Source organism: Panulirus ornatus, chromosome 7, assembly GCF_036320965.1.
Source record: "Panulirus ornatus isolate Po-2019 chromosome 7, ASM3632096v1, whole genome shotgun sequence".
NCBI lineage: Eukaryota > Metazoa > Arthropoda > Malacostraca > Decapoda > Palinuridae > Panulirus > Panulirus ornatus.
Genome location: NC_092230.1, coordinates 12280755 through 12299763, shown reverse-complemented (window position 1 = coordinate 12299763; position 19009 = coordinate 12280755). Strand labels below are relative to the sequence as shown.

The following is a 19009-nucleotide window of genomic DNA, read 5'->3' as shown; positions in this document are numbered from 1 at the left end:
ATATCAATCTAGAATTTACTTTCTTACACTCTATATCACACACTCCCACAACTCCTGTTTCAGGAGTAGTGCTACTCCTTCCCTTGCTCTCATCCTCTAACTAACCCCTAACTTCACTCCCAAGGTATTCCCAAACCACTCTTCCCCTTTACCCTTGAGCTTCGTTTCACTCAGAGGCAAAACATCCAGGTTCCTTTCCTCAAACATACTACATATCTCTCCTTTCTTCTCATCTTGGTTCCATCCACACACATTTAGACACCCCAATCTGAGCACTCCCCACATGAATCCTTCTTCCGTTTACCCTTTTAGAAAACTAAAATACAAGGAAGGGAGGGTTTCTAGCACCCTGCTCCCGTCCCCTTTAGTCGCCTTCTACGACATGAGGAATGCATGGGAAGTATTCCTTCTCCGCTACCCCAGGGATATATATACATATTTCATATTTATCATACTTTGTTGCTGTCTCCCACGTTAGCGACGTAGCGCAAGGAAACAGACGAAAGAATGGCCCAACCCACCCGCATACACATGTATATACATACACACCCACACACGCACATATACATACTTATGCATCTCAACATAAACATATATATATTTTTTTTATTATTATACTTTGTCGCTGTCTCCCGCGTTTGCGAGGTAGCGCAAGGAAACAGACGAAAGAAATGGCCCAACCCCCCCCCATACACATGCATATACATACGTCCACACACGCAAATATACATACCTACACAGCTTTCCATGGTTTACATGCCTTCACATGCCCTGATTCAATCCACTGACAGCACGTCAACCCCGGTATACCACATCGCTCCAATTCACTCTATTCCTTGCCCTCCTTTCACCCTCCTGCATGTTCAGGCCCCGATCACACAAAATCTTTTTCACTCCATCTTTCCACCTCCAATTTGGTCTCCCTCTTCTCCTCGTTCCCTCCACCTCCGACACATATATCCTCTTGGTCAATCTTTCCTCACTCATTCTCTCCATGTGCCCAAACCACTTCAAAACACCCTCTTCTGCTCTCTCAACCACGCTCTTTTTATTTCCACACATCTCTCTTACCCTTACGTTACTCACTCGATCAAACCACCTCACACCACACATTGTCCTCAAACATCTCATTTCCAGCACATCCATCCTCCTGCACACAACTCTATCCATAGCCCACGCCTCGCAACCATACAACATTGTTGGAACCACTATTCCTTCAAACATACCCATTTTTGCTTTCCGAGATAATGTTCTCGACTTCCACACATTCTTCAAGGCCCCTAGAATTTTCGCCCCCTCCCCCACCCTATGATCCACTTCCTCTTCCATGGTTCCATCCGCTGCCAGATCCACTCCCAGATATCTAAAACACTTCACTTCCTCCAGTTTTTCTCCATTCAAACTCACCTCCCAATTGACTTGACCCTCAACCCTACTGTACCTAATAACCTTGCTCTTATTCACATTTACTCTTAACTTTCTTCTTCCACACACTTTACCAAACTCAGTCACCAGCTTCTGCAGTTTCTCACATGAATCAGCCACCAGCGCTGTATCACCAGCGAACAACAACTGACTCACTTCCCAAGCTCTCTCATCCCCAACAGACTTCATACTTGCCCCTCTTTCCAAAACTCTTGCATTTACCTCCCTAACAACCCCATCCATAAACAAATTAAACAACCATGGAGACATCACACACCCCTGCCGCAAACCTACATTCACCGAGAACCAATCACTCTCCTCTCTTCCTACACGTACACATGCCTTACATCCTCGATGAAAACTTTTCACTGCTTCTAACAACTTTCCTCCCACACCATATATTCATAATACCTTCCACAGAGCATCTCTATCAACTCTATCATATGCCTTCTCCAGATCCATAAATGCTACATACAAATCCATTTGCTTTTCTAAGTATTTCTCACATACATTCTTCAAAGCAAACACCTGATCCACACATCCTCTACCACTTCTGAAACCACACTGCTCTTCCCCAATCTGATGCTCTGTACATGCCTTCACCCTCTCAATCAATACCCTCCCATATAATTTACCAGGAATACTCAACAAACTTATACCTCTGTAATTTGAGCACTCACTCTTATCCCCTTTGCCTTTGTACAATGGCACTATGCACGCATTCCGCCAATCCTCAGGCACCTAACCATGAGTCATGGTGTGCAAAGTGAGAGGGTTGGGGAAAATGATTTGGTAAACAGAGAAGAGGTAGTGAAAGCTTTGCGGAAGATGAAAGCCGGCAAGGCAGCAGGTTTGGATGGTGTTGCAGTGGAATTTATTAAAAAAGGGGGTGACTGTATTGTTGACTGGTTGGTAAGGTTATATGATATATACACATGTATATACATACGTCCACACACGCAAATATACATACCTACACAGCTTTCCATGGTTTACCCCAGACGCTTCACATGCCTTGATTCAATCCACTGACAGCACATCAACCCCGGTATACCACATCGCTCCAATTCACTCTATTCCTTGCCCTCCTTTCACCCTCCTGCATGTTCAGGCCCCGATCACACAAAATCTTTTTCACTCCATCTTTCCACCTCCAATTTGGTCTCCCTCTTCTCCTCGTTCCCTCCACCTCCGACACATATATTCTCTTGGTCAATCTTTCCTCACTCATTCTCTCCATGTGCCCGAACCATTTCAAAACACCCTCTTCTGCTCTCTCAACCATGCTCTTTTTATTTCCACACATCTCTCTTACCCTTACGTTACTTACTCGATCAAACGACCTCACACCACACACTGTCCTCAAACATCTCATTTCCAGTACATCCATCCTCCTGCGCACAACTCTATCCATAGCCCACGCCTCGCAACCATACAACATTGTTGGAACCACTATTCCTTCAAACATACCCATTTTTGCTTTCCGAGATAATGTTCTCGACTTCCACACATTCTTCAAGGCTCCCAGAATTTTCGCCCCCTCCCCCACCCTATGATCCACTTCCGCTTCCATGGTTCCATCCGCTGCCAGATCCACTCCCAGATATCTAAAACACTTCACTTCCTCCAGTTTTTCTCCATTCAAACTCACCTCCCAATTGACTTGACCCTCAACCCTACTGTACCTAATAACCTTGCTCTTATTCACATTTACTCTTAACTTTCTTCTTTCACACACTTTACCAAACTCAGTCACCAGCTTCTGCAGTTTCTCACATGAATCAGCCACCAGCGCTGTATCATCAGCGAACAACAACTGACTCACTTCCCAAGCTCTCTCATCCCCAACAGACTTCATACTTGCCCCTCTTTCCAAAACTCTTGCATTCACCTCCCTAACAACCCCATCCATAAACAAATTAAACAACCATGGAGACATCACACACCCCTGCCGCAAACCTACATTCACTGAGAATATATATATATATATATATATATATATATATATATATATATATATATATATATATATATATATATATATATAGTGGGTTAGTATAGTAGTAGTTATATAGTTATAGTAGTTATATAGTATAGTTAGTAGTTATATATAGGGGTTAGTGAGAGGACAAGAGCAAGGGAAGGAGTAGCAATACTCCTGAAACAGGAGTTGTGGGAGTATGTGATAGAGTGTAAGAAAGTAAATTCTCGATTAATATGGGTAAAACTGAAAGTTGATGGAGAGAGGTGGGTGATTATTGGTGCTTATGCACCTGGGCATGAGAAGAAAGATCAAGAGAGGCAAGTGTTTTGGGAGCAGCTGAATGTGTGTGTTAGTGGTTTTGATGCACGAGACCAGGTTATAGTGATGGGTGATTTGAATGCAAAGGTGAGTAATGTGGCAGTTGAGGGAATAATTGGTATACATGGGGTGTTCAGTGTTGTAAATGGAAATGGTGAAGAGCTTGTAGATTTATGTGCTGAAAAAGGACTGGTGATTGGGAATACCTGGTTTAAAAAGCGAGATATACATAAGTATACTTATGTAAGTAGGAGAGATGGCCAGAGAGCGTTATTGGATTACGTGTTAATTGACAGCCGTGCGAAAGAGAGACTTTTGGATGTTAATGTGCTGAGAGGTGCAACTGGAGGGATGTCTGATCATTATCTTGTGGAGGCTAAGGTAAAGATTTGTATGGGTTTTCAGAAAAGAAGAGTGAATGTTGGGGTGAAGAGGGTGGTGAGAGTAAGTGAGCTTGAGAAGGAGACCTGTGTGAGGAAGTACCAGGAGAGACTGAGTACAGAATGGAAAAAGGTGAGAACAATGGAAGTAAGGGGAGTGGGGGAGGAATGGGATGTATTTAGGGAATCAGTGATGGATTGCGCAAAAGATGCTTGTGGCATGAGAAGAGTGGGAGGTGGGTTGATTAGAAAGGGTAGTGAGTGGTGGGATGAAGAAGTAAGAGTATTAGTGAAAGAGAAGAGAGAGGCATTTGGACGATTTTTGCAGGGAAAAAATGCAATTGAGTGGGAGATGTATAAAAGAAAGAGACAGGAGGTCAAGAGAAAGGTGCAAGAGGTGAAAAAAAGGGCAAATGAGAGTTGGGGTGAGAGAGTATCATTAAATTTTAGGGAGAATAAAAAGATGTTCTGGAAGGAGGTAAATAAAGTGCGTAAGACAAGGGAGCAAATGGGAACTTCAGTGAAGGGCGCAAATGGGGAGGTGATAACAAGTAGTGGTGATGTGAGAAGGAGATGGAGTGAGTATTTCGAAGGTTTGTTGAATGTGTTTGATGATAGAGTGGCAGATATAGGGTGTTTTGGTCGAGGTGGTGTGCAAAGTGAGAGGGTTAGGGAAAATGATTTGGTAAACAGAGAAGAGGTAGTGAAAGCTTTGCGGAAGATGAAAGCCGGCAAGGCAGCAGGTTTGGATGGTATTGCAGTGGAATTTATTAAAAAAGGGGGTGACTGTATTGTTGACTGGTTGGTAAGGTTATTAATGTATGTATGACTCATGGTGAGGTGCCTGAGGATTGGCGGAATGCGTGCATAGTGCCATTGTACAAAGGCAAAGGGGATAAGAGTGAGTGCTCAAATTACAGAGGTATAAGTTTGTTGAGTATTCCTGGTAAATTATATGGGAGGGTATTGATTGAGAGGGTGAAGGCATGTACAGAGCATCAGATTGGGGAAGAGCAGTGTGGTTTCAGAAGTGGTAGAGGATGTGTGGATCAGGTGTTTGCTTTGAAGAATGTATGTGAGAAATACTTAGAAAAGCAAATGGATTTGTATGTAGCACTTATGGATCTGGAGAAGGCATATGATAGAGTTGATAGAGATGCTCTGTGGAAGGTATTATGAATATATGGTGTGGGAGGAAAGTTGTTAGAAGCAGTGAAAAGTTTTTATCGAGGATGTAAGGCATGTGTACATGTAGGAAGAGAGGAGAGTGATTGGTTCTCGGTGAATGTAGGTTTGCGGCAGGGGTGTGTGATGTCTCCATGGTTGTTTAATTTGTTTATGGATGGGGTTGTTAGGGAGGTAAATGCAAGAGTTTTGGAAAGAGGGGCAAGTATGAAGTCTGTTGGGGATGAGAGAGCTTGGGAAGTGAGTCAGTTGTTGTTCGCTGATGACACAGCGCTGGTGGCTGATTCATGTGTGAAACTGCAGAAGCTGGTGACTGAGTTTGGTAAAGTGTGTGGAAGAAGAAAGTTAAGAGTAAATGTGAATAAGAGCAAGGTTATTAGGTACAGTAGGGTTGAGGGTCAAGTCAATTGGGAGGTGAGTTTGAATGGAGAAAAACTGGAGGAAGTGAAGTGTTTTAGATATCTGGGAGTGGATCTGGCAGCGGATGGAACCATGGAAGCGGAAGTGGATCATAGGGTGGGGGAGGGGGCGAAAATTCTAGGGGCCTTGAAGAATGTGTGGAAGTCGAGAACATTATCTCGGAAAGCAAAAATGGGTATGTTTGAAGGAATAGTGGTTCCAACAATGTTGTATGGTTGCGAGGCGTGGGCTATGGATAGAGTTGTGCGCAGGAGGATGGATGTGCTGGAAATGAGATGTTTGAGGACAATGTGTGGTGTGAGGTGGTTTGATCGAGTGAGTAACGTAAGGGTAAGAGAGATGTGTGGAAATAAAAAGAGCGTGGTTGAGAGAGCAGAAGAGGGTGTTTTGAAGTGGTTTGGGCACATGGAGAGGATGAGTGAGGAAAGATTGACCAAGAGGATATATGTGTCGGAGGTGGAGGGAACAAGGAGAAGAGGGAGACCAAATTGGAGGTGGAAAGATGGAGTGAAAAAGATTTTGTGTGATCGGGGCCTGAACATGCAGGAGGGTGAAAGGAGGGCAAGAAACAGAGTGAATTGGAGCGATGTGGTATACCGGGGCTGACGTGCTGTCAGTGGATTGAATCAAGGCATGTGAAGCGTCTGGGGTAAACCATGGAAAGCTGTGTAGGTATGTATATTTGCGTGTGTGGACGTATGTATATACATGTGTATGGGGGGGGTTGGGCCATTTCTTTCATCTGTTTCCTTGCGCTACCTCGCAAACACGGGAGACAGCGACAAAGTATAAAAAAAAAAAAAAAAAAATATATATATATATATATATATATATATATATATAATATATATATATATATATATATATATATATATATATATATATATATACACACACAGACATATACATATCTACACATGTACATAATTCATACTGTCTGCCCTTATTCATATCCATCGCCAACCTGCCACACATGAAATGACCCCCTCCCCCCACATGTGCGTGAGGTAGCCACATTCGTTCACACTCAGTCTCCAGCTGTCATGCTTAATGCACCGAAACCACAGCTCCCTTTCCACATCCAGGCCCCACAAAACTTTCCATGGTTTACCTCAGACACTTCACATGCCCTGGTTCAATCCATTGACAACAAGTCGACCCCGATATACCACATCGTTCCAATTCACTCTATTCCTTGCACGCCTTTCACCCTCCTGCATGTTCAGGCCCCGATCACTCAAAATCTTTTACACTCCATCTTTCCACGTCCAATTTCGTCTCCCACTTCTCCTCGTTCCCTCCACCTCTGACACATATATCCTCTTTGTCAATCTTCAAAACACCCTCTTCTGCTCTTTCAACCACATTCTTTTTACCACCAAACATCTCTCTTACCCTTTCATTACTTACTCGATCAAACCACCTCACACCACATATTGTCCTCAAACATCTCATTTCCAGCTCATCAACCCTCCTCCGCATAACTCTCTCCATAGCCCATGCCTCGTAACCATATATCATTGTTGGAACCACCATTCCTTCAAACATACCCATTTTTGCTTTCCAAGATAACGTTCTCAACTTCCACACATTCTCAACGCACCCAAAACTTTCCCCCCCTCCCCTATCCTATGATTCACTTCCACTTCCATGGTTCCATCCGCTGCCAAATCCACTCCCAGATAACTAAAACACTTCACTTCCTCCAGTTTTTCTCCATTCAAACTTACCTCCCAGTTAACTTGTCCCTCAACCCTACTGTGCCTAACAACCTTGCTCTTATTCACATTTACTCTCAGCTTTCTTTTTTCACACACTTTACCAAACTCAGTCACCAACTTCTGCAGTTTCTCACCCGAATCAGCCACTAGTGCTGTATCATCAGCGAACAACAACTGACTCACTTCCCAAGCTCTCTCATCCACAACAGACTGCATACTTGCCTCTCTTTCCAAAACTCTTACATTCACCTCCCTAACAACCCCATCCATAAACAAATTAAACAACCATAGAGACATCACGCACCCCTGCCGCTAACGAACATCCACTGAAAACCAATCACTTTCTCTCTTCCTACATGTACACATGCCTTTTCATTACAATAAAAACTTTTCACTACATCTAACAACTTTCCTCCCACACCATATATTCTTAATACCTTCCACAGAGCATCTCTATCAACTCTATCACATGCCTTCTCCAGATCCATAAATGCTACATACAAATCCATTTGCTCACATACATTCTTCAAAGCAAACACCTGATCCACACATCCTCTACCACTTCTGAACCACACTGCTCTTCCCAAATCTGATGCTCTGTACATGCCTTCACCCTCTCAATCAATACTCTCACATATAATTTCCTAAGCATACTCAACAAACTTATACCTCTGTAATTTGAGCCCTCACTTTCATCCCCTCTGCCTTTGTACAATGGCACTATCCTAGCATTCCACCAATCCCCAGGCACTTCACCATGAGTCATACATACATTAAATAACCTTACCAACAATACAGTCGCCCCCTTTTTTAATAAATTCCACTACAATACCATCCAAAACCACTGCCTTGCCGGCTTTCATCTTCTGCAAAGCTTTTACTACCTCTTCTCTGTTTACCAAATCATTCTCCCTAACCCTCTCACTTTGCAAACCACCTTGACCAAAACACCCTATATCTGCCACTCTATCATCAAACACATTCAACAGACCTTCAAAATACTCACTCCATCTCCTACTCACATCACCACTACTTGTTATCACCTCCCCATTTGCCCCCTTCACTGATGTTCCCATTTGTTCCCTTGTCTTATGCACTTTATTTACCTCCTCCTAAAACATCTTTTTATTCTCCCTAAAATTTAATGATATTCTCTCACCCCAACTCTCATTTGCCCTCTTTTTCACCTCTTGTACCTTTCTCTTGACCTCCTGCCTGGGGATAGGGGAAAAGAATACTTCTCACGCATTCTCCACGTGTCATAGAAGGCGACTAAAGGGGATGGGAGTGGGGTTTAGAAACCTTCTCCTTTTTGTATTGTAACCTTCTAAAAGGGTAAACAGAAGAAGGAGTTATGCAAGGAGTGCTCATCCTCCTCAAAGGCTCAGATTGGGGTGTCTAAATGAGTGAATGTAACCAAGATAAGGAAAAAGGAGAGATAGGTAATATGTTTGAGAAAAGGAACCTGGATGTTTTGGCTTTGAGTGAAACGAAGCTCAAGGGTAAAGGGTAGTAAAGTCAGGGGTTGGTGAGAGGACAAGAGCAAAGGAAGGAGTAACATTACTCCTGAAACAGGAGTTGTGTTAGTATGTGATAAAGTGTAAGAAAGTAAACTCTAGATTGATATGGGTAAAACTGAAAGTGGATGGACATAGATAGGTGATTGTTGGTGCCTATGCACCTGGTCATAAGAAGAAAGATCATGAGAGGCAAGTGTTTTGGGAGCAGCTGAGTGAGTGTGTTAGCAGCTTTGATGCATGAGATCGGGTTATAGTGATGGGTGATTTGAATACAAAGGTGAGTAATGTGGCAGTTGAGGGAATAATTGGTGTACGTGGTGTGTTCAGTGTTGCAAATGGAAATGGTGAAGAGCTTGTAGATTTGTGCACTGAAAAAGGACCGGTGATCGGGAATGCCTGGATTACTAAGAGAGATATACACAAGTATACGTATGTAAGTAGGAGAGATGGCTAAAGAGCGTTATTGGATCACGTACTAATTGAAAAGCACATGAAAGAGAGACTTTTGGATGTTAATGTGCTGAGAGGGGCAACTGGAGGGATGTCTGATCATTATCTTGTGGAGGCGAAGGTGAAGATTTGTAAAGGTTTTCAGAAAAGGAGAGAGAATGATGGGGTGAAGAGAAAGGATAGAGTAAGTGAGCTTGGAAAGGAAACTTGTGCGAGGAAGAACCAACAAAGATTGAGTGAAGAATGGAAAAAGGTGAGAGCAAATAACGTTAGGGGAGTGGGGGAGGAATGGGATGTATTTAGGGAAGCAGTGATGGCTTGCACAAAGGATTCCTGTGGCATGAGAAAGGTGGGAGGTGGGAAGATTAGAAAGGGTAGTGAGTGGTGGGATGAAGAAGTAAGATTGTTAGAGAGAAGAGAGAGGCATTTGGATGATTTTTGCAGGGAAATAGTGCAAATGACAGGGAGATGTATAAAAGAAAGAGGGAAGAGGTCAAGAGAAAGGTGCAAGAGGTGAAAAAGAGGGCAAATGAGAGTTGGAGTGAGAGAGTATCATTAAATTTTAGGGAGAATAAAAACATGTTCTGGAAGGATCTAAGTAAAGTGTATAAGACAAGAGAAGAAATGGGAACATCAGTGAAGGGGGCAAATGGGGAGATAGTAACTGGTAGTGGTGAAGTGAGAGGGAGATGGAGTGAGTATTTTGAAGGTTTGTGACAGATATAGGGCGTTTTGGTCAAGGTGGTGTGTGAAGCGAGAGTGTCAGGGAGAATGGTTTGGTAAACAGAGAAGAGGTAGTGAAAGCTCTGCGGAAGATGAAAGCCGGCAAGGCAGTGGGTTGGGATGGTATTCCTGTGGAATTGATTAAAAAAGGGGGTGACTGTGTTGCTGACTGGTTGGTGAGGATATTCAATGCATGTATGGTTCATGGTGAAGTGCCTGAGGATTGGCAGAATGCATGCATAGTACCATTGTACAAAGGCAAAGGGGATAAAGGTGAGTGTTCAAATTACAGAGGTATAAGTTTGCTGAGTATTCCTGGGAAATTATATGGGAGGGTATTGATTGAGAGGGTCAAGGCATGTGCAGAGCATCAGACTGGGGAAGAGCTGTGTGGTTTCAGAAGTGGGAAAGTATGTGTGATTCATGTGTTTGCTTTGAAGGATGCATGTGAGAAATACTTAGAAAAACAAATGAATTTGTATGTAGTGTTAATGGATCTGAAGAAGACATATGAGAGAGTTGATTGGGATACTTTGTGGAAGGTATTAAGAGTATATGGTGTGGGAGGTAAGTTACTAGAAGCAGTGAAAAGTTTTAATTGAGGATGTAAGGCATGTGTACGAACAGAAAGAGGAAAGTAATTGGTTCTCAGTGAATGTCGGTTTGTGGCAGGGATGCGTGATGTCTCCATGGTTGTTTAATTTGTTTATGGATGGGGTTGCTAATGTGGTGAATGCAACAGTTTTGGAGGGGCAAGTATATAGTCTGTTGTCGATGGGAATGCTTGGGAAGTGAGTCAGTTGTTGTTCGCTAATGATACAGCACTGGTGGCTGATTCGGGTGAAATACTGCAGAGGTTGGTGACTGAGTCTGGTAAAATGTGTGAAAGAAAGCTGAGAGTAAATTTGAATAAGAGCAAGGTTATTTGGTACAGTAGGGTTGAGGGACAAGTCAATTGGGAGGTAAGTTTGAATGGAGAAAAACTGGAGGAAGTGAGGTGTTTTAGATGTCTGGGAGTGGATTTGGCACCAGATGGAACCATGGAAGTGGAAGTGAGTCACAGGGTGGGGGAGGGGGGCAAAGGTTCTAAGAGTGTTGAAGAATGTGTGAAAGGCGAGAACGTTATCTTAGAGAGGAACACTGTGTATGTTTGAAGGAATGGTGGTTCCAATAATGTTATATGCTTGTGAGGCGTGGGCTATAGATAGGGTTGTGTTGAGGAGGGTGTATGCATTGGAAATGAGATGTTTGAGGACAAGATGTGGTGTGAGCTGGTTTGATTAAGTAATGAAAGGGTAAGAGAGATGTGTGGTAATAGAAAAAGTGTGGTTGAGAGAGCAGAAGAGGGTGAATTGAAATGGTTTGGTCACATGGAGATAGTAAGTGAGGAAAGATTGACAAAGAGGATAATATGTGTCAGAGGTGGATGGAGCGAGGAGAAGTGGGAGACCAAATTGGAGGTGGAAGGATGGAGTGAAAAAGATTTTGAGTGATCGGGGCCTGAACATACAGGAGGGTGAAAGGCTTGCAAGAAATGGAGTGAATTGGAACGATATGGTATACCAGGGTGTATATGCTGTCAATGTATTGAACCAGGGCCCTGAATGCGAAGCATCTGGGGTAAACCATAGAAAGTTTTGTGGGGTCTGGATGTGGAAAGGGAGCTGTGGTTTCAGTGCATTACACGATACCTAGAGACTGAGCATGAATGAACGTGGCCTTTGTTGTCTTTTTCTAGTGCTACCTCACACACATGTGGGGGGAAGGGGTGCCATTTCATGTGTGGCAGGGTGGCAGCAAGAATAGATAGAGGCAGCATGTATGAATATGTACATGTGTATATATGTATATGTCTGTGTATGTATATGTATGTATACGGTGAAATGTATAGGCATGTATATGTGTGTCTGTGGGTGTGTATGTATATGCGTGAGTATGTGGGTGGGTTAGGCCATTCTTTCATCTCTTGTCTTGCACTACCTTGCTAAAGCAGAAGACAGCAACAAAGTATAATAAAATATAATAAATAGAAAAAATATATCTTTTTTTCCTATTATCATACTTTGTTGCTGTCTCCCAAATTAGCGAGGTTGCGCAAGGAAAGACAAAAGAATGGCCAAACCCACCCACATACACATATATATATACATAAACTCCCACACACGCACATATACATACCTATACATTTCAACACATACATACATACATATATATATATATATATATATATATATATATGCACATGTACATATTCATACTTGCTGCCTTCATCTATTCCCGTCGCCACCCAGCCACACATGAAATGGCACCCCCCTCCCCCCTCATGCATGCGAGGTAGTGCTAGGAAAAGACAACAAAGGTCACATTTGTCCAGACTCGGTCTCTAGCTGTCATGAATAATGCACCAAAACCACAGCTCCCTTTCCACATCCAAGCCCCACAAAACTTTCCATGGTTTACCCCAGATGCTTCACATGTCCTGGTTCAATCTACTGACAAAACACCCACCCCAGTATACCAAATTGTTCCAATTCACTCTATTCCTTGCATGCCCTTCATCCTCCTGTACATTCAGGCCCCGATCGCTCAAAATCCTTTTCACTCCATCCTTACACCTCCAATTTGGTCTAACACTTCGCCTTGTTCCCTCCACCTCTGACACATATATCCTCTTGGTCAATCTTTCCTCACTCATTCTCTCCATGTGACCAAACCATTTCAATACACCCTCTTCAACTCTCTCAACCACACTCTTTTTATTACCATACATCTCTCTTACCCTTTCATTACTTACTCGATCAAACCACCTCACACCACATAATGTCCTCAAACCTTTCATTTCCAACACATCCACCCTCCTCCGCACAACCCTATCTATAGTCCATACCTCAACCATATAACATTGTTGGAACCACCTTTCCTTCAAACATACCCATTTTTGCTCTCCGAGATAACGTTCTCGCCTTCCACACATTCTTCAACGCTCCCACAACCTTCGCCCCCTCCTCCATCCTATGACTCACTAACACTTCCATGGTTCCATCTGCTGCTAAATCCACTCCAAGATATCTAAAACATTTCACTTCCTCCAGTATTTCTCCATTCAAACTTACCTCCCAATTAACTTGTCTCTCAACCCTACTGAACCTAATAACCTTGCTCTTATTCACATTTACTCTCAGCTTTCTCCTTTCACACACTTTACCAAATTCAGTCACCAACCTCTGCAGTTTCTCACCCAAATCAGCCACCAGCGCTGTATCATCAGTGAACTACAACGACTCACTTCTCATTCCCTCTCATCCACAAAAGACTGCATACTTGCCCCTCTCTCCAAAACTCATTCACCTCCCTAACCACCCCATCCATAAACAAATCAAAACAACCATGGAGACATGACACATCCATGCCGCAATCTGACATTCACTAAGAACCAATCACTTTCATCCCTTCCTACTCATTCACATGCCTTACATCTTTGGTAAAAACTTTTCAAAGCTTCAAGCAGCTTACCTCCCAAACCATATACTCTTAAAACCTTCCAAAAGCATCTCTATCAACTCTAACATATGGCTTCTCCAGATTCATAAATTTTTCTTCTTTTTTCTTTTAAACTATTCGCCATTTCCCGCGTTAGCGAGGTAGCATTAAGAACAGAGGACTGGGCCTTTGAGGGAATACCCTCACCTGGGCCAATTCTCTGTTCCTTCTTTTGGAAAATTAAAAAAAAAAAAACGAGAGGGGAGGATTTCCAGCCCCCCGCTCCCTCCCCTTTTAGTCGCCTTCTACGACACGCAGGGAATACGTGGGAAGTATTCTTAATCCCCTATCCCCAGGGATTTCTTCACATTCATATATGCTAATTAAGATTCACTCTCTTTTACTTAGGGCTGTATCTCTCGCACATACACTTCAAAGCATACACCTGGTCTACACATCCTCTACCTCTCTTCTGGCTACACTTTTCCTTCATAATCATATATGATGCAGATCCCACCACCCTCTCATATTCACATCTCAAACACTTGAACAGGTATAATCAACATATTTATTACTGTAATTCAAGGCATTCATTTTTGTCGACCTTGCCTTCATATAAGAGAAATATACGTGCACTCTGTCAATCCTAAAGCACCTTACCTTACAATAATCAAACATGAATAGTCTGACTAACAAATCAACAACAGGGTCACCACCTTTCTTAAGAAACTCAACTGCAATCCAATCCACCCAGGTTATTTTGCCACATTTCATCTTAGGCTTTCACTACCTCTTTTTCACCATACCATTCAAAAAAGCTATCTCACTCCCCATGCCACCTTGTCCTAAACACAATATACCTGCCATTCTATCATTTATCACATTCAGCTGTCCTTCAAAATACTTCCTCTAAATGCTACATACAAATCCAGCTGTTTTTCTAAGTATTTCTCACATACATTCTTCAAAGAAAACACCTGATCCACACGTACATTCTTCAAAGCAAACACCTGATCCACACATCCTCTACCACTTCTGAAACCACATTGCTCTTCCTCAATCAGATGGTCTGTATATGCCTTTACCCTATGAATCAATACCCTCACATACAATTTCCCAGGAATACTTAAACTTATGCCTCCGTAATTTGAACACTCACCTTTATCCCATTTGCCTTTATACAATAGCAACTGTATACAATAGCATGCATTCCCTAATCCTAAGGCACTTCACCATGATCCATACATACACTGAATATCCTTACCGACCAATCAACAACACAGTCACCCTCTTTCTTAATAAATTCCACTGCAATAACATCCAAACCCACTGCCTTGCCAGCTTTCATCGTCCACAAAGCTTTCAATACCTCCTCTCTGTTTACCAAATCATTCCCAATGACCCTCTCACTTCACACCAACCTAAACAAAACACCCTATATCTGCCACTCTATCATCTAACACATTCAACAAACCTTCAAAATACTCACTCCATCTCGTTACTTCATCACTACTTGTTATTACCTCCTCATTTGCCCCCTTCACTAATGCTCCCATTTGTTCTCTTGTCTTACGCACTTTATTTACCTCCAACCAAAACATCTTTTTATTCTTCCAAAAATTCAATGATACTCTCTCACCCCAACTCTCATTTGACCTCTTTTTCACCTCTTGCACCTGTCTCTTGACCTCCTGCTGCTTTCTCTTATACATCTACCAGATATTTGCACTACTTCCCTGCAAAAATTGTCCTAATGCCTCTCTCTTCTCTTTCACTAACAACCTTACTTCTTCATCCCACCACTCACTACCCTTTCTACTCTGCTCAACTCCCACCTTTCTCATGCCTTTGCAGAAGCTATCACTGCTTCCCTAAATACATCCCATTCCTCCCCCCCCCACATCATTTGCTCTCACTTTTTCCTATTCTACGCTCAATCTCTCCTGGTAGTTCCTCACATAAATCTCATTTCCAAGCTCACTTACTCTCACTACTCTCTTTTCCCCAACATTCTTTCTTCTTTTTCGAAAACCTCTACAAATCTTCACCTTTCACATGAAGATAGTGATCAGACATCCCTCCAGTTGCCCCTTTCAGAACATTTACATCCAAAAGTCTCTCTTTTACACACTTATCAATTAACAATCCAATAACGCCCTTTGACCATCTCTCCTACTCATGTATGTATTCTTGTGTATCTCTCTCTTTTCAAACCAGGTATTCCCAATCACTAGTCCTCTTTCAGCACACAAATCCATAAGCTCTTCACCATTTCCATTTACAACAATAAACACCCCATGTACACCAATTATACCCTTAACTGCCACATTACTCACCTTCGCATTCAAATCACCCATCAGTACATCCCTGTCTCGTGCATCAAAGCTGCTAATACACTTAATCAGCTGCTCCCAAAACACTTGCCTCTCATGATCTCTCTTCTCATGACCAGTGCATAGGCACCAATAATCACCCCTCTCTCCATCCACTTTCAGTTTTACCCACATCAATCTAGAATTTACTTTCTTACACTCTATCACATCCTCCCACAACTGCTTCAGGAGAAGTGCTACTTTTTCCTTTGCACTTGTCCTCTCACAAACCCCTGACTTTACTCCCAAGACATTCCCAAACCACTCTTCCCCTTTACCCTTAAGCTTCATTTCAATCAGAGCCAAAACATCCAGGTTCCTTCCCACAAACTTACTAACCTGTCTCTCCTTTCTTCTCATCTTTGTTACATCCACACATATTTAGACACCCCAATCTAAGCCTTCAAGGGGGATGTGCACTCCCCACTTGACTCCTTTTGTTTCATCTTTTAGAAATTCAAATACAAGGAGGGAGAGCTTCCAGCCCCCCGCTCCCGCCCCCTTTAGTCACCTTCTACGACACGGATGGAATACATGGGAAGTATATATATATATATATATATATATATATATATATATTATCCCTGGGGATAGGGGAGAAAGAATACTTCCCACGTATTCCCTGCGTGTCGTAGAAGGCGACTAAAAGGGGAGGGAGCGGGTGGCTGGAAATCCTCCCCTTTCTTGTTTTTTTTTTAATTTTCCAAAAGAAGGAACAGAGAAGGGGGTCAGGTGAGGATATTCCCTCTAAGGCCCAGTTCTCTGTTCTTAACGCTACCTCGCTAACGCGGGAAATGGCAAATAGTATGAAAAAAAAATATATATATATATATATATATATATATATATATATATATATATATATATATATATATATATATGGATGGAATAATGAGAGATGAAAGCAAAACTAAGGAAAAGGGGTGCAGAGATGAAGTGTGGCAGTGAGATATGGTGGCTAAAGGCAAGCCTGTTTGTGGATGATACTGTGTTGCTTGCCGAGAGTGAAGAGGAGTTGCAGAAGGTTGTAAATATGTTTTATGGTGTGTATAAGAATAGGCAAGTTAAGGTAAATGCAAGTGAAAGTCAAATAATGGTGTCTGAAAAGAAACAGAGTGAAAGTATAGATTTTGTAAAACTGTAGAGAGTGAAAAAGGAAAGCGTACTAAATTGTGTTTTGGATATGAGGGAGAAATACTGGAGAGGGTTGAGAGAATTTAAGTATTTATGAATTGTCTTAGTCAAGCGTGGTGATATGGAAGGAGGGATAAGGGAGAGAGCAGTACAGGGTAGAAGAGTCATTGGGTCCCTTAATAGAATAATGAAGGGTAGAGGTGTAAGTATGGAAGAGAAGAGAGGATTAAGGGACAGCATAGTCCTCCCAACCCTAACCTATGCAGCCAAAACATGGACATGGAATGAGTCACAGAGGTCAAGAATCCAGACTGTAAAAATGAGCTATTTGAGAAAAGCATGTAGTGTGACTAAATGGAATGAAGAAAGAAATGAAGGGGTGTATGAGAGATGAGGTATAGCAGAGAATGCAGAGGGAATGAATTGTGGAGTGGTAAAATGGGTGAAACGTAATACTTTGAGGTGGTTTGGGCATGTGGAATGAATGCAAGACTGGGAGTTTACAAGGAGAGTGTATGATAGTATAATTAAAGGTAAAGGGGTTGGTGTGAGTTGAAGACCTCCAGCAACATGGGCAAATAGGGTGGAGGAATACTAGAGGAATAGTGAAACAATGCATGGAATGGCATATACGAGGGAGTCATGTAAGGGCAGTGATAAACGGAGACTCTTTTGCTGTGGCCATCCCTTGATGAGAGTTCCCAGAGGGAACAGGCATCAGAGATACAGATAGACTGAATTAATGCCAATAAAATATGACCCAAACAGGGTCAGATTCCTGTATCTCTAGAGACATCTGAAATCACAGCTTACCATCCAAATGAAATGAATCATGGTGCAGTTTAGTGGAGTGCATATTTTTATAATGAAATTTCACCAATAATAGAACCACAAAATGTCTGAAGCATTAAAAGAGGCCAGCTACCTTTCTTTATGTTTTTATATCTAAAGGTAATTAGACTACTTATGTTATCAAACCCCACATTTTCCTTCTCCTTCATCAATGATACATTAGATATCAAACAATTAGTTTCAAATGTAGTAAAAGGAGCATTCCACACTCTTAAAACACTCCTTACAGTTGCAACAACAACTCCATAAGTGAAGAATGCTGATAAAACTCTGAAAAATGCCAGTCCATATTTTGGAATAATGCCATTGTAAAGCTAATCTGAGTAATGATCGATTTCAATCATAAAAATATTAAGAAAGGCAAAGAAAACCACTACTAACCTCTTACATTAATCATCCCCACATCTTTCCTGACATACATAACTCACATCATCTCATCTAACATCTAAAAAGATTTAATTCCCCAAATCAAGCTACACACACGTTACTGTACTCTAATCACTATACATGTGTTGCAGAACAACTAGTCAATACCAGTATTCAAAGCAACTAGCAATGCAGAGCTATTCTAGACAAATACCTAAAACATAATACACCACAACTTTTACCCTCTTCCCTACAAAACAGAATCCAAAGCTAGTTCTGCTGTGTAGCTTAAATGGTAAATTTCCCTCATCTTAGTCTAAAAACAAGTCTCCCTAAATAACAAGATCAACTAAAATCTAGGAGAAATGCAGTGTGGTAAGTGAAACATACCAGTAACACTGCAGATCTAGTCACCTACAGAAATCCATATACATTTTAACAGTATAGTGCCCACCCAAACTTAATCTCATGATCAAGTTTCATGATCTCCATCCCATTGATAAGGAACCATACTTCCCACTGTGTACTGGTACACAGTTTGCAACCTAAAGTAACATAAAATAACAAAAGTAACCTAATCTATTTGAATATGGGTTGGTCGGAAACCCGAAATACAGTATATTACCACTGTAAAATGAAGTAAATGAAATAAATGATATGCAGTACCCTTAAACTTAAT

The 19009-nt window shown here is 41.9% G+C and overlaps 1 protein-coding gene across 4 annotated transcripts in view; it reads right to left on the bottom strand.

Annotated features, from left to right (window-relative positions):
* The window catches only part of Sgf11 (SAGA associated factor 11kDa), a 431536-nt gene that overhangs the window by 411635 nt on the left and 892 nt on the right, over window positions 1-19009 (bottom strand). The gene's annotated exons all lie outside the window — the stretch shown is intronic.